We start from the raw sequence: 15626 nt of genomic DNA on the forward strand, positions 1-15626 counted from the left end.
TAAGGAACACACCCCTTAAGCACACTCCTCAGAGAACATTTTCATCAATCTCATCAACCTTAGAAAATTTCCTTATTTTCTGTAGGGTCAATTTTCTACACTCCAGAGGCAAACAGTGCTCTGATTTCTATCATGCCATGTTACTTCTGCCTCTTTTCTTAAAATTTATGAATGATTACCTAAACTACGAACCAGTACCATTTATATCTGATTCCTTTCACTTACATAATGCTTTTGAGTTTAATCGAGATTGCCACATGTGTTAGCATTTCATTACTTTGTAATGCTGTGGATTGCTGTAAATACCATCCACTCTTTCGGACCATGGGTTTGGCGTCCTTGGATTTAACCAACCAAGAGTAAAAAATATTTGGGAAAAAATAATGTGTCTGTATTGAACATGTACAGGTTATTTTTCTTGTCATTATTCCCTAAACAAAGCAATATAACAAGTGCTTTCATAACATTTACACTGTAATCTAGAGATGACTTTCAATCTATGGGGGCAGAGTCAAGAATGGGAGATGAGTGGAGGTCTGAGCATCACAGCCACCCCCTGTTTTCTCTCCCCACCTTTACCCGTCTGCTCAGCTCACAGAATACCTTTCCACCATGACCCCCTCAGCAAGTTCCTGCTGAAACAAAACATCAAGCAGGTGTGCATATCCCTGCCTCAGGGTGGGAAAAGTTCAGGCCATGTGTATCTGGATCATTGTGACTGGAGAATGACTGCACTGCAAGACCCATACCCTGGACAGTGAGCCCAAGTGTGTGGAAGAGTTGCCTGAGTGGAATTTTGATAGCTCTGAAAGCTCCAAACAGTGACATGTGTCTTGTGCCTGCTGCCATGTTTTGGGACCCCTTCCACAAGGACCCTAACAAGCTGGTGTTCTGTGAAGTTTTCAAGTACAATTGAAAGCCAGCAGAGACCAATCTGAGGTACATCTGTAAATGGATAATGGACATGGTGAGCAATCAGTACCTCTAGTTTGGCATAGAGCAGAAATATACCCTCATGGGGACAGATGGGCAGCCTTCGGTTGGCCTTCCAATTGCTTTTTTGGACCACACAGTCCATATCACTGTGCTGTGGGAGCAGACAAAGCCTATAAGAGGAATGTCTTGGAGTCTCATTACCAAGCCTGCTTGTATGCTGGAGTTAAGATTGCAGGGACAAATGTTGAGGTCATGCCTGTCCAGTGGGAATTCCAAATCGGATCCCGTGAAGGAATCAGCATGGGAGATCATCTCCTGTTTCATCTTGCATCATGTATGTGAAGACGTTGGAGTGATAGCAGCAACCTTTCATACGAAGCCCATTCCTGGGAACTGGAATGGTGCAGGCTGCCACACTAACTTCAGCACCAAGGCCAAGTGGGAGGAGAAAGGTATGGAGTACATTGAGGAGGCCATCAAGAAAATAAGCAAGCGGCACCAGTACCACATCCATGCCTATGATTTCAAGAGGTGCCTGGAAAATGTCTGTTTCCTAACTGGATTCCATGAAACTGATGGCAGAAGCGGCCCATCTGGAGCAGCTGCTGCCATGATGCCGGCTGCAGTCAGGGAGGCACCACCCGGGCTCTGTGCTCCATGGAGCAGGCAGGAGCCAAAAACAGGTGGGATCTCTGCCGCCTCCTGAGTTGGAGAGGTGGGAGCTCCACTCTTCCAGGTGCAGCTGTATCCTCCCAGCCATGACTGCAGACCCAGGCATCACTGTACTCTCGGGAAGCTGGGAAGTCCCCTTTCCCCCAGACTCAGAAGTGCCTGCTTGTGCTACCTGGCCTCTCCTGGCTCCTGGTGCCCACTTCGATTTTGGAGCAAAGTTGATGCTGAGCCCAGGCACAGTTGCGCCCTGACTGGGTGTGTGCACACTTGGGGCAGTGCTGACATGCCAGGCTCCTGCAGCCTTGGGCCCCTCTGGACTATGGGCACCTGTGAGCACGGGAGGGAGGCCAAGAGGCGTGAAGGAAGCTCCACCTGGGCCTGCAGGCACCCCTCGGCACAAACAGCCTGGACACCTTGGGTGTCTTTGCATGGCAGGTTGATGGTGGTAGGAGGCAGAGAGGCTTCTGGAGGGGAAGGGTTGGTTCCCTGGTGAAGCCCCACCTTCAAGCCAGAGAAGGCCTGAAGCATGGGGGCCAGGCTGCTATTCTGCAGAGCGGAATGAGAACTTACGGTGCTTTTTCAGCTGCCGGTGGCCACCCATGGAACCAATCAGCATGCACTTTCTCCACTCTGAAGCCCATAAAAGCCCTAGACACAGTTAGACTCAGGCAGATAACAAGATGACCTGAGGGCAACTAGGAGCTACTCATCCTGGGTCTCCTTTGGTTGTATCTTTTATACTTGCACCAGCAATGAATTATAGTTCCAGTAGCTCCACACTTTCATCAACATTTGGTAGTATCAGTTTTTTACTTTAGTCATCCTTGTGAGTTTGTGGTGACAGATCAACTTTGTATGACATTATAGTTTTAAAGTTGTATTTTTCTGTTTATGAATAATGCTGAAAACATTATCATATACATTGCCCATTATTACATCCTCTTCTATATAGTATTTATTTTTATTGTTTTTTATTATTGGATTATAGGAGTTATGTTATGTTCTGAATTGAGAGTTGTCTGATTTTATACATACACCCCCACATACAGACACACACTCATTACTTCTGCCTCTGTTTCTAAAATTTATTAGTGAAAATCTCAACTATGTACTACTTGTGTCTGATTCCTTTCACTCATACAATAACTTTGAGATGAATTCATGTTGTGTTATGTGTTAGCATTTCATTCCTGTGTATTGCTGTAAGTACTATTGACCCTCCATATCTCCCTCTTTCTCTCTCTCTGTGTGTGTGTGTGTGTGTGTCGAGGGGGGGAATTATATGTTCCCTGTCTGAGATTTACCTATTTGCTTTTTTATTGGAGGAGGAGCATAAGTCTTTGGAGGAGCATAAGTGATTTTTTTATATCAAATATATCCATTTTTATTGTTTAATAGGCTTTCATTAGTTTCCTATTACTGCTATAACCAATTACCATAAATTTTGTAGCTTAAAGTAACAGTAATTTATTATTTTACATTACTGGAAGTCAGCATAATGAAAATGTGTTTGCTGGACTGCTTTCCTTCTGGAGACTCTGTAAGAAAATCCATTGTATTTCCTTTTTCAATGTGAAAAGGTTGTCTGCATTCTGTAACTCATGTCTGTTCCTTGAATTACCCTAACCTTTCTTCCTTTGTCACATCTGTTCTGAGTCTGCCCCTCTTGTATCCCTCATAAAAGAACCTTTTGATTATATTGGTTCCAGCCTGATAATCTGGTATAATCTTCCAATCTCAGTATTCTTAATCACATCTGCAAAGTCTTCTTTCCATGTAAAGTAACATGCTCATAGTTTCAAGAAATTAGGGCATATATGTCTTCATGGGACATTATTTTGTCTATCACATTACTTATTTGGTCCTAAGAAATATTTGCTTTTCCCAGGATTACAATTATAGTTTCCTGTGTTTATGCTATAAGTTATACGGTTATAACTATTACCACTTGGTATATTTTCCACCTCAAATTATAATGGTGTAAGGGATTAAAATTCATTTTTGATTCATAGATTTACCCACTATTTCCAGCAACATTTGTTAGAAAATGTTTCCTCGTCTCATCAAGCTGTTTTGATACTTTTATCTAAATTTTTTTATCGTGTGTGCAAATCTACTTCTGATTCTCCAATTGATTACATAAATAGAAATACCTGTTCACCAATTGTGTGCCTTCTTTTGAGAGATGTCTGTTCAGATCATTTGCTCATTCTTGAATCAGATTGGTTTTGGGGGGTCGCTATTGAGTTGTTTGAGGTCCTTATGTATTCTGGTTATTGATTTCCTGTCAGATAATTTGCAAATATTTTCTCCTCTTCTGTAGGATGTTTCTTCATTCTCTTGATTGTTTTCTTTGTTTTGCAGAAGTTTGATTAGCTTAGTATAGTCTCCTTTGTCTACTTTCACTTTTGTTGCCTGTGCTTTTGAGGTCTTACTACAAAAATCTTTGCTCAGACCAATCGATGTCCTGAAGTGTTTTCTTCTAGTAGTTTATTATTCTACTGATTTCTTCTAGTAGTTTCATAATTTTGGGTCTTACATTTAAGTCTTTAATCTATTCATTTGATTTTTGTGCATAGAGAAAGATAAGAGTCTAGTTTAATTTTTCTCCATAAGGATATCTAGTTTTCCCAATACCATTAAGGAGACTGTACCTTCTCAAATATATGTTATTGTTGTCTTTGTCAAAAACGAGTTGGCTGTAAACATGCAGATCTATTTCTAAGTTCTCTATTCTGTTTCTTTGGTCTGTGTATCTATTTTCATGTCAGTGCCATACCGTTTTGGCTACTACACCTGTAAATGCGCAGATCTATTTCTAAGTTCTCTACTCTGTTTCTTTGATTTATGTATCTATTTTCATGTCAGTGCCATACCGTTTTGTCTACTATACCTTTGTAGTTACAGTTGAATCTTGAACAACACAGGGGGTTAGAAGTGCCAACTCCCACACATTTGAAAATTATTATATTTTTGACTTCCCAAAACCTTAACTAGTAATAGCCTCCTATTGACCAGAAGCCTTATTAATAACATAAATAATGTATTAGCATATATGTTATGCATTATATGTTGCATTTTTACAATAAACTAAAGAAAAGAAAATGTTATTAAGAGTCACATGGAAGAGAAAATATAGTTACTATTCCTTAAGTTTAAGCGGATCATCATAAAGTATTCTTGTTGTATTCACATTGAGTAAGCAGAGAAGGAAGAAATATAGGAGCAGTTGGTCTTGCTGTCTTATAGGTGGTAGCAGCAGAAGAAAATTCAGATATAAACAGGTGGGAATTGAACAATGAGAACACTTGGACACAGGGTGTCCAAGGGGAACATCACACACCAGGGCATGTCTTGGGGTGGGAGGAGTGGGGAGGGATAGCATTAGGAGAAATACCTAATGAAAATGATGAGTTAATGGGTGCAGCAAACCAACATGACATATGTATACATATGTAACAAACCTGCACGTTATGCACATGTACTTTAGAACTTAAAACTATAATAATGAAAATAAAAAATAAATAAATTTTAAAAAAGAAAATTCAGATGTAAGTGGACCTGAACAGTTTAAACTCGTGTGTTAAAAGGGTCAACTGTACTTTGAAGTCAGTTTGCATGATGCCCCTGTTATGTTCTTTTTGCTCTGGATTGCTTTGGCTATTCAGGGTCTTTTGTGGCTCCATACAAATTTTAGGATTGCTTTTTTCTATTTCTGTGAAGAATGTCATTGGTATTTTGATAGAGATTTTGTCAAACCTGTAGATTGCATTAGGTTAAGAATGGACATTTTAACAAAATTAATTATTCCAATCCATGGACATGAGATATCTTTCCATGTTTCATGTCCTCTTCACTTTCTTTTATCAGCGTTTACAGTTTTTATTGTCAAGGGCTTTTACTTCTTTGGTTACATTTATTCCAATGTCTTTTAAATTTTTTTTGTAATTAACATAAATGATATTGTTCCTTTATTCCCCTTTCAGATTATTCGCTGATAATCTTTAGAAGTAGCAGTAATATTTGTATGTTGATTTTGTATCCTGCAAGTTTAGTGACTTAGTTTTCTGTTCTGACACCTTTTGGTCGAGGCTTTAAGTTTTCTAAATGTAATATAATATAATATAATAATATAATATAATATAATATAATATAATATAATATCCACATACTGGGGCTTATCATAGGGTGAAGGGTGGGTGGAGGGAGAGGATTAGGAAAAGTAACTAATGAGTTTAATAACCCATTAATAACTAATGGGTTTAATACCTGGGTGGCAAAATGATCTTTACAACAAACCTTCATGACACAAGTTTACCTATATAACAAATCTGAACATGTACCCTGAACTTAAAATAAATGTCAAACAAACAAAAAAAAAGATGTCATCTGTAAACAACATCAATTTGACTTATTTCTTTCCAATTTAAATGCCTTTAATTTTTTTTTTTTCTCTTGCCCAGTTTATCTTGCTTGGGCTTTTGATACAACGTTAAATAACAGTAGTGAAAATGGGCATCCTAGTCTTCTTCTAGGCTGTAAAGGAAAGACTATGTTTTTCTCTATTTAGTATGGTACTGGCTGAGGGTTTGCCCTATATGGACTTGCTATGAGGTATGTTCCTTCTACACCTAGTTTGTTGAGAGTTTTTATCCTGAAGAGATGTTGAATTTTATAGAATGCTTTTTGAGCATGTACTGATATGGTCATATGGTTTTTGTGTTTCATTTTGTTAATGTGATGTATCATGTTTATTTATTTGCTTATATCGAATCATCCTTGCCTCCCTGGGATAAATCATACTTGACTGTCATGTATTATCTTCTTGATGTGCTGTTGAATTTGGTTTGCTAGTATTTTCCTTTTTGAAGATTTCTGCATTTATTTTCACCAAAACTATTGGCCTGGAGTTTTCTTTTTTAATTATATTGTTGTCTGGTTTTTGTATAATGATAATGCTGGTCTTATTAATAAGTTTAGAAGTTTTCCTTTCCTTTCTTTCTTTCTTTCTTTTTTTTTTTAAGTTGTTGTAATAGAACTGTTATTAGTTCTTCTTAAATTTCAGCAGTGAAGCTGAAAGCTCCCAGGCTTTTCACTGGTCAGAGACTTATTATTACTTTCATCTCGTTTCCTGTTATCAGGCCTGTTTAGACTTTCTCTTTCTTCTTGGTTCAGTCTTGGTAGGCTGTATGTGTTCAGGAATTTATTCCTTTCTTTTGGGTTTTCCTATTTGTTGATATATAATTGCTCATAGTATTCTCCACTGATTCTTTGTATTTCTGCAGTACTTCATGTAATGTCTCCTTTTTCATCTGTGATGTTATTTATTTGGGCCTTCTCTCTTTTTTCTTAGACTATCTAAAGGTTTGTCAATTTTTATCTATCTTTTAAAAAAACTAACTTTTGATTTGTTGATCTTTTGTTATGTTTTAGTCTCTACTTTCTATATTTCTGGTCTGATCTTTATTATTTCTTTCCTCCCACTAATTTGGGTTTCTTTTTTTTGGATTTCTAGTTTTTTGAGGTGCATTGTTGGGTAGTCTATTTGAAGTCTTTCTACTTTTTTGATGTAAGCGTTTATTGTTATAATCTGTCCTGTTAGCATTGCTTTGGGGTATGTGGTATGTTCATTTTTATGCGTTTTGAAAACCTTCCAAATTTCCGCCTTAATTTCTTCATTGATCCATTGATTGTTCAGGAGCACCTTTTAATTTCCATGTGTTTTCATAGTTTACACAGTAATGGGCTGATCTCATTACTGATTTGTACTTTTATTTCATTGTGGTAATAGAAGATATTTAATATGATTTTGATTTTTTGAAATTTGTTGAAACTTGTTTTGTAGACTAACATATATTCTATCTTGGAGAATGTTCCATATGCTGATGAGAAGACTCTATATTCAATAGCAATTAAATAAAGAATTTTGTAATTGTCAGTTAGATCCATTGGGTTTAGAGTGCAGTTAAACTCCAACATTTATTTGTTGATTTTCTGTCTGATGATTTGCCCATTGATGACAGTGGAGTATTTAAGTCCGCTACTATTATTGTATTGCATTCTATCTCTCCCTTCACGTCTTTTAATATTTGCTTTATATATGTGTGTATGTATGTATACATATTTATAACAATTGTTATGTCTTCTTGCTGAATTGACCCTTTTATCGCTATACAATAACAGTTTTTTTCTCCCTTTTTACAGATTTGACTTGAAGTCTGTTTTATTTTGTTGTTGCTGTTGTTGTTTTGGTGTTTTGGGTTTTGTTGAGATGGAGCCTCGCTCTGTCACGCAGGCTGGAATGCAGTGGTGCGATCTCGGCTCACTGCAACCTCCACCTCCCAGGTTCGAGTGGTTCTCCTGCCTCAGTCTCCCGAGTAGTTATGACTACAAGCATGTGCCACCACGCCTGGTTAATTTTTGTTGTTGTTATTGTTGTATTTTTAGTAGAAATGGGGTTTCACTGTGTTAGCCAGGATGGTCTTGATCTCCTGACCTCATGATCTGCCTGCATCGGCCTCCCAAAGTGCTGGGATTTGAGGCATGAGCCACTGCACCCGGCCCGAAATCTGTTTTATCTGATATATGTATTGCTCATTTTGATCTTTTTTGATTTCTGTTTGCATGGAATATCTATTTCCAGCCTATTTTTAGTCTATGTATATCTTTATAGGAGAATTGTTTCTTGTAGGAAACTCTCAATGGATGAAAAACAAGAAAAGACCCATATACTTAGGGTCTTGTTTTAATCCATTAAGACATAATTTCTTCTTTTGGAGAACTTAGTCTACTTATTTTTCAATTCATTACATGTCTTCCTTTGTGGTTAAGTAATTTTCTCTGCTAGTATGTTTTAAATCTTATTTTATTTTAGTGTATCTATTTTAACTTTTGCTTTCTGGTTACCATGAGGCTTAGAAAAGAATCTTAATATTATAGCAAGTTATTTTAAACTTCTGACAATTTAACTTTGATCATGAAAAGAAAAGAAACAACAAACAGAAAAGTAGAAAACTCTATGCTTTAACTTTTTCTGCTCCTAATTTTGACATTTTGCTGTCCCAATTCATACCTTTTTGTATATCCTATCTCATAACAAATTGTTGTCATTATGATTTTTGTTAGTTTTTTTATTATTCATATTAAATATATAAGTGCTTTTTATACCATAAATATACTATTAAAGTATTCTAAATTTGTCTGTACTTACCTTTACTAGTGAATTTCATACATTCAGATATTTTCTTGTTGCAAACTAGCATCCTTTTGTGTCACAGTAAATAACTCTTTTTTGTATTACTTGTAAGAAAAGTCTAGTGTGTGTTTGTTTGGAAAGTATCTCTACATCATGTTTGAAGGACAGCTTTGCTGAGCACAATATTCTAGGGTGGCAATTTTTTTTTTCTTCTTCAGCACTTTAAATATGTTATCTCTACTCCCTCATGGCTTGTGTAGTTTTCATGAAGTCTGTTGCCAAATGAATTGAGTCTCCTTTATATTTTATTTACTTCCTTTCTCTTGCTGCTTTTAGGATCTTTTGTTTGTTCTTAACCTTTGAGAGTATAGTTATTTTATGCCTTTGAGAGGTCTTACTTTAAATGAATTTCTTTGATGATCTTTAACCTTCTGTACCTGGATATTTAGATATTTTTCTGTATTTGGAATGCTTTCTGTTATTATTTGTTTGAATAACCTTTTTACTCCTTGATTTTTTTGAACTCTCTCTTGAAAGTCAATAGCATGTATTTGCTTTTCGAGGCTATACTCTAGATCTTGTAAGCATTCTTTGTTCATTTTCATTCTTTTTCTTTTTTCTTCCACAAGTTTATATTTTTAAGTAATCAGTCTTCAAACTCACAGATTCTTTTCTTCTGCTGTTGAGAGCCATCCCGCCAATGCACTTTTCAGCTTGGCTATTGCATTTCTCAACTCCAGGATTTGTGTTTGATTAATTTTATTTTTTGATCTCTTTGCTAAATTTCTCTGAGAAATTTCTAAATTGATTTATTGTATTATCTTGCAATTTGCTGAGTTTTCTCAAAAGGCTATTTTGAATTATTGTTCTGACCCATTTCATCAGGGTCACTCACTGGCTTTTGTTTTGTCCATTTGGGGAGATCACACTTCCCTGTTTTTTCTTCTTGTTGCTAGATGACATCCTTAGTGCAGATTTGACACAACCCTAAATTAAGTTTGGAATGTTGTTGTCCAAGATGGGATGAGGAAATCCCAAAGGAAATATTCCAGCTGTGTGGAAAGGCTGGCCAGGGCTTTGTGTGCAGAGGACCCATGAAGCACACTTCCTACAGTGTGCTGCACAACAGCCACTCTGATTTGGCATTTCCTTTACTCGAGATGAAAAGCAGCTCACCAAGTTTTACACACTGGCTGATTCTAGCCTTCCTTCCACTATTCTTCTCTAGCTGCCCTCAGAAGTTTTCACTTACATACACTACAAACACTTGACTTTCCCATGTGGTAAGTCAAAGATGGCTTTCCTGTGAAGGAACCCAAGATGATGGGAAACCTGACTTTCCACCTTGATCTTACTTTTTCCAGTGTAGAAATCATAAGTCTGGGGGAACTTTCCTCCACTGGACCTGGCAGACTTGGGGAGGGTTGTTCTGATTAGAGAGGTCCATTTCTCTTACCTTTTGCCGGTGTTTTCTCACTTCTTTGTGGCCCCTCAGATTTTCTCAGTGTCAAATTTTAATTCTGGGATATTTCTGGTTATAATCTTGATACCGTTTTGGTTTTCTGTTAGAGAGACTGATACCAGATTGCTTCTACTCCATCATTTTGGTGACATCGTAAGCACACTTTTAATACGATTTTATGTTGCAGGATCCTGTCTAGAATACCATATTGCATTTAGTTGTCATGTCTCCTTCAGCTCCTTTTTGCTGGAACAGTTCGTCAGACTTCTCTTGTTTATAATGATGTTGACAGTTTTGAGATATACTCAACAGACATTTTGTAAAATCACCCTGATTGGAATGTACCAATGTTTTTCTCCTGTTTTGGACGGAGTATGAATTTTGAGAAGGAATACCACATAGGCTAGGTACCATTTTCATCCTGTAATTTCAAGAGTACATACCACCAACATAATCAACAGTGTGGATGTTGAGATGTTGACCATGATTGTCTGGCTAAGGTAGTTTAGTCATATTTCTCAACTGAAAAGTTATCTATTTGCTCTGCTTTACACATTTCACACTTTAGAAAGAAGACATTCTGTGCAGCTCATACTGAAGTTGTGAGGGTTATGCTCTACCTCCTTGGGGACTAGGAGCCTCATGAATTGTTCAGAATTCTTCCATAAGGAAGATCTATCTCTTCCTCTATTGACTGATTTTTTAAACATATTGAAGCAACCTTGTGTTAGTGGGATAAATAATATTTAATGATATTGTCAGGACTCAGAAAAGAATGCTACAAAATGTAGTGCTTTGGCATGCTGAGTGATTTTAACTAAGGAAGAACCAAACACCCTCCATTGCTCCCAACGCACACTCTTCCATCCCTTTGCAAATAAGGGACATTCATCCAGAAGGAATGCAGTTGTCCTAGGCCACCTCCCTATAATTTCATCAAACAGAGAAGATTAATTTACAGGATAGAATACTAGAGTTAACACCACACCTAGACTCCAGAGGAACTTAATCCCAGGGTATTCTCTGCTCTTTTCTCATTCATCTTCCCTAAAAATAATTTACTCTTCCGCTAAAATTGCATACATCCCTCATTTCCCTCTCCCCTAAGAATAGGGTATTTAAGCTTCAACCATCTGGCCGTTCTTTGAGTTTTATACATTGCATGACTCCTGTGCACTTGAACATTAATATGTTTGGTATACTCTGTCTCCTGTTATGTTGTCTCCTGCCAGTTTATTTCTGCATACTCAATTATCAATCCTTCTAAGAGAAAACTAAAACTTGTACAATATACTATTGATTTAATTTGTCATGATTCTCAAGAAATTTTGAAACACTGTTAATAAAATTGTTTTCTTTTCTTTCCTTGTAATGTTGTGTACAGTCGTGATATTATAGATATGCTGGCCTCTAACTAGATGAAAATAATTTGCACAGGGCTTACATTATTTTATCTTTGAATGTTTGATAAAATTCACCAATGAAGTCATCTAAGACTAGAATATCCTTTGGGAACAATTTTGAATTGCAGTTTTTTATCTTTTCTTTTTTTAGAGATAGGGTTTCACTCTCACCCTGTCTGGAGTACAGTAGTGCAATCACAGCTCACTGCAGCCTCAAACTCCTGAACTCAAGCAATCCTCCTGCCTCAGCCTTCTGAGTAGCTAGGACTCCTAGATCAAGTTATCCTCCTGACTAGCTAGAACCCAGCTAAATTTTGTAAATGTTTTATAGAGATAGGGTCTCACTGTGTTGACCTGGTCTCAAACTCCTGGCTTCAAATGACCCTCCTGCCTCAATCTTGCAAAGTCCTGAGATTATAGGCATGAACCATTGCAACTGTCCCAAAAATTTAATTTTTTTAACATATATAAAGTATTTGGAAGTTTTCAAGGATTTTGTGCTTATTTCTAAGTTGTTCAATTTAATGGTCTGAAATACATAAAAACTTCCCAATTGAACAGATCATCTGTACCATTCAACGATCTATTCTTCCTAGTGTTTTTGCTTTTGTAAAGTCCCCTCCTTTTGATTGTGGGATCTATGTAGTAACTTTCTTCTAAAAAATGATGCATACTTATATGTTCCTTATTTTATGTTCAATAAATGTGTCATAATACTTGAACTTCAAACTCTAAATTTTATTAAATTTCAAAGTACTTTTTGAATAAAACTACCTTGAACTGGAACATTAAATTGCAAAGAATTGCGAGAATCCAAATTTTAGGCTAAAAATAATAGAAAAGTGTGTATCTATATTTATATATAAGATTTCATTGAATTTTATAAACTGACATATTTTTAAAAATAATTTTTCTTGGTTTGATAGCAAATTCATTTGCAAAGAACAGATGTGTGACTTCTGCAGCATTCTCAAGTTAACATTAAAGAAAACCACTGTCAAATAACAAAATACTTTTGTTATATGGTTAAATGAATGCTCATGATTTATTTGATTACTATGTTAATATTTATACATTCTAAGTTCTACTCTGCTTTCTAAAATATTAAGTCAAGTAAACAATCTTGACTGTTGTCTATAGAGCTAAATAATTATTATTGAGCAAAACATTATATATTATTTATTTACAAATATGTAAGTTAATTTTAAAATGTATTATTTAAAATATCTAATTCATATAAAATTATAGATTTAAGATACAAAGTTATAAAGTTCATAATAAACAAATATCTAAAACTAGCTTAATAAAATACTACATTGAAATGTTTTTCAGTTTTACAGTTAAATGTTACTTTCCACTACTGTAATACTTTGCTTTCAAAACATTTGTGGCTTTATTATAAAGAATTTCACACTTAATTTTTGTTTTAGAAATTTTCAAATGTATGTAAATTACATTATATTTTTGCATTTTTCTGTGCCTTTCTTTTGTGGTACAATACATATATTGTGGAATTCATTTATGTCACTCCATGTAGTTGTAGTTTTTAAATTTCACATATGCAGAGTATTTTATTATATGATTATCCTATAATAAGATATTATATTCAGTTAGGGAATTTCTATGGTTTTTACTCTTATAGTCAATGCTGCTATGAATAGGTAAAATTATTCATTGAGTTCGTGTAAGAGTTTTCTAAGGTGAATACCTAGGAATGAGATTCAGTCTTCTATAACAAACCTTGTTGTTTTATATCCTCATCAAAACTCGGAATTATGACATTCAAAATTTTGACCATTTGGTTAAGACTAAATAATATTTTCTCATTTGTTACTTCAGTGATCACTAACATGGTTCACCTTTTTTTGTTGTTGTTGTTGTTTATATTTATTGTCCAACCTTTCTTCTTTCTCAGAAATTCTTGGACATGCATTTGATCATTATATTCATGGACTGCTATATTTTTAAATTAATTTTAGGACTTCTTTACAAATTCAGGATATTAACCATTAATCAACTTTATTTTTATTCTATACTTGTGTGTCCAGGTTATGGATTGTCTGCTCATCTTCTTTTGGGAATTGTTGATAAACTGGCATTTTGAATTTAGTTTGTGTCAAATTTATTTATTTTTAATTTTTGTGTTTTGTATCTTGTTTAAAACATTCTTTATTATTCTGAAGTTTTGCTGTTAATATTCAAGGCTTCATTTCAACAAGAGAATATTTTTGTGTAGTATGTGAAATAGTGACTAATTGTCATTTTAAAATATTATGAAAATAAAAATATTTATAAATGTATTAACACTCCTAATATGGTTTGGTTCTGTGTCTCCACCAAAAATCTCATCTTGAATTGTAATCCCCATGCATCAAAGGAGGGACCTGTAATCCCCACATCTTTAGAGAGGGGAGTGGTTGGACATGGGGTTGGTTTTCTCCATACTGTTCTCATGACAGTAAGTGAGTTCTCATGAGATCTGATGATTTTATAAGTGTCTGGCATTCGCCTGTTTGCACTTCTCTCTCCTGCTGCCTTGCTTCCCCTTCTGCCATGATTGTAAGTTGCCTGAGGCTTCCCCAGCCATGCGGAACCGTAAGTCAATTAAATCTTTTTCCTTTATGAATTAGCCAGTCTCGGGTATTTCTTTATAGCAGTGTAAAAACTCATTTATCCAGAGTTCTATCTCCATTTTTTATATGTCAAATTTGCATATATCTCTAGTTGTCTGCATTTTGTTCTCTATTCTGTTTCATTTTTCTATTCATGAACAATTACACATCTTTTATATAGGAATTAAGTGAAAGAGAAAGTGCCTTCTTGTATTTTAATGAGCATAGTTCTTATTCTTGCTGCTTGTTTTCCTTTTATAATTATTTTATCAGGTTCCATAAAAAGCAATGTTGGAAGTTTATTACAATTACTATGTAGATGATTGATAGATCGATCAACAAGATAATTTTATTCTTTACAGTTCAATTTTTAATCTATAGGCATAGTACAATTCTTTATTTATTAGGTTTCCCTATTTTAGTTTTAAATTTTCTTCATATAGGCACAGTTTCTATAGTAGACATAAAGTTCTTTATGTTGTCTCTTTTTGGGTTAGCCTTGATAATTTGTAGTTTTTCAAGGATCTTGCTCATTTTATTGAAGGACTTATCTAAAGTTTTACACAATGTTGCCTCTTTATAATTTTTGAAGTGTACATTACATCAAGTAATACTCTCTTTTTATTATTGTAGTTAACATTTTTGACAGAAGAGTGAATTTGCATAATTACCACCCAAATCAAGATGTATAACAGCTATATCCCTTTTAGAATGTTCCTTCATTACATGCTGTAGTCAATCACTTTTACTCCACGATCTGGCAATTATCTATTTGTTTTCTGTCGGTATGTTATTACCTATCTCAAAATCATATATGTGTGTATCTAGCCATTTGAGTTTACTACCACTTAATAATTGCTCTGAGATCAATGTACATTGTTGTGTGTATCTGGATTTCATTGTATCTATTGCTGAATATCATTGTAAGAATGTCATTATTTATTCATAAGGTAAACATCATTGTGCTATTTTGATATAATAAGAAATATATATTTCATCTTTGTGCTGGTTTCCTGGCGCAAAGCTCCCAAAACCTTTCCAGTTTTCTTAGAAATAAAAGTGAGAGAATCATCTTTTGTTACTTGTGATAAGTTATTTTCAATCATACCTCAGTTTATGCTAATAAAATGACTCTTGGTGGTACCTTGATAGCTTCAGAATAGAGGCTGTTTGCCAGGAGAACAGACCGTGGGATTACAGGATTGAAACTTTCAGCCCCATCCCTGGACTTGTGGCCAGAGAAGAGGACTGAATATTGAGTTATTCACTAATGACCAGTTTTTCAATCAATTATTCTTACGTAATGAGAGCTTGACAAAAAAAAAAAAAAAAAAAAAAAAAAAAAA

The 15626-nt window shown here is 35.2% G+C and overlaps 1 pseudogene; it reads left to right on the forward strand.

Annotated features, from left to right (window-relative positions):
• Positions 1 to 524: 524 nt before the first annotated feature.
• Positions 525 to 13772, forward strand: LOC108515901 (glutamine synthetase pseudogene; annotated as a pseudogene).
• Positions 13773 to 15626: the final 1854 nt, after the last annotated feature.

This window comes from Rhinopithecus bieti, unplaced genomic scaffold, assembly GCF_001698545.2.
Source record: "Rhinopithecus bieti isolate Rb0 unplaced genomic scaffold, ASM169854v2 scaffold_35921, whole genome shotgun sequence".
NCBI classification, from domain to species: Eukaryota; Metazoa; Chordata; class Mammalia; order Primates; family Cercopithecidae; genus Rhinopithecus; species Rhinopithecus bieti.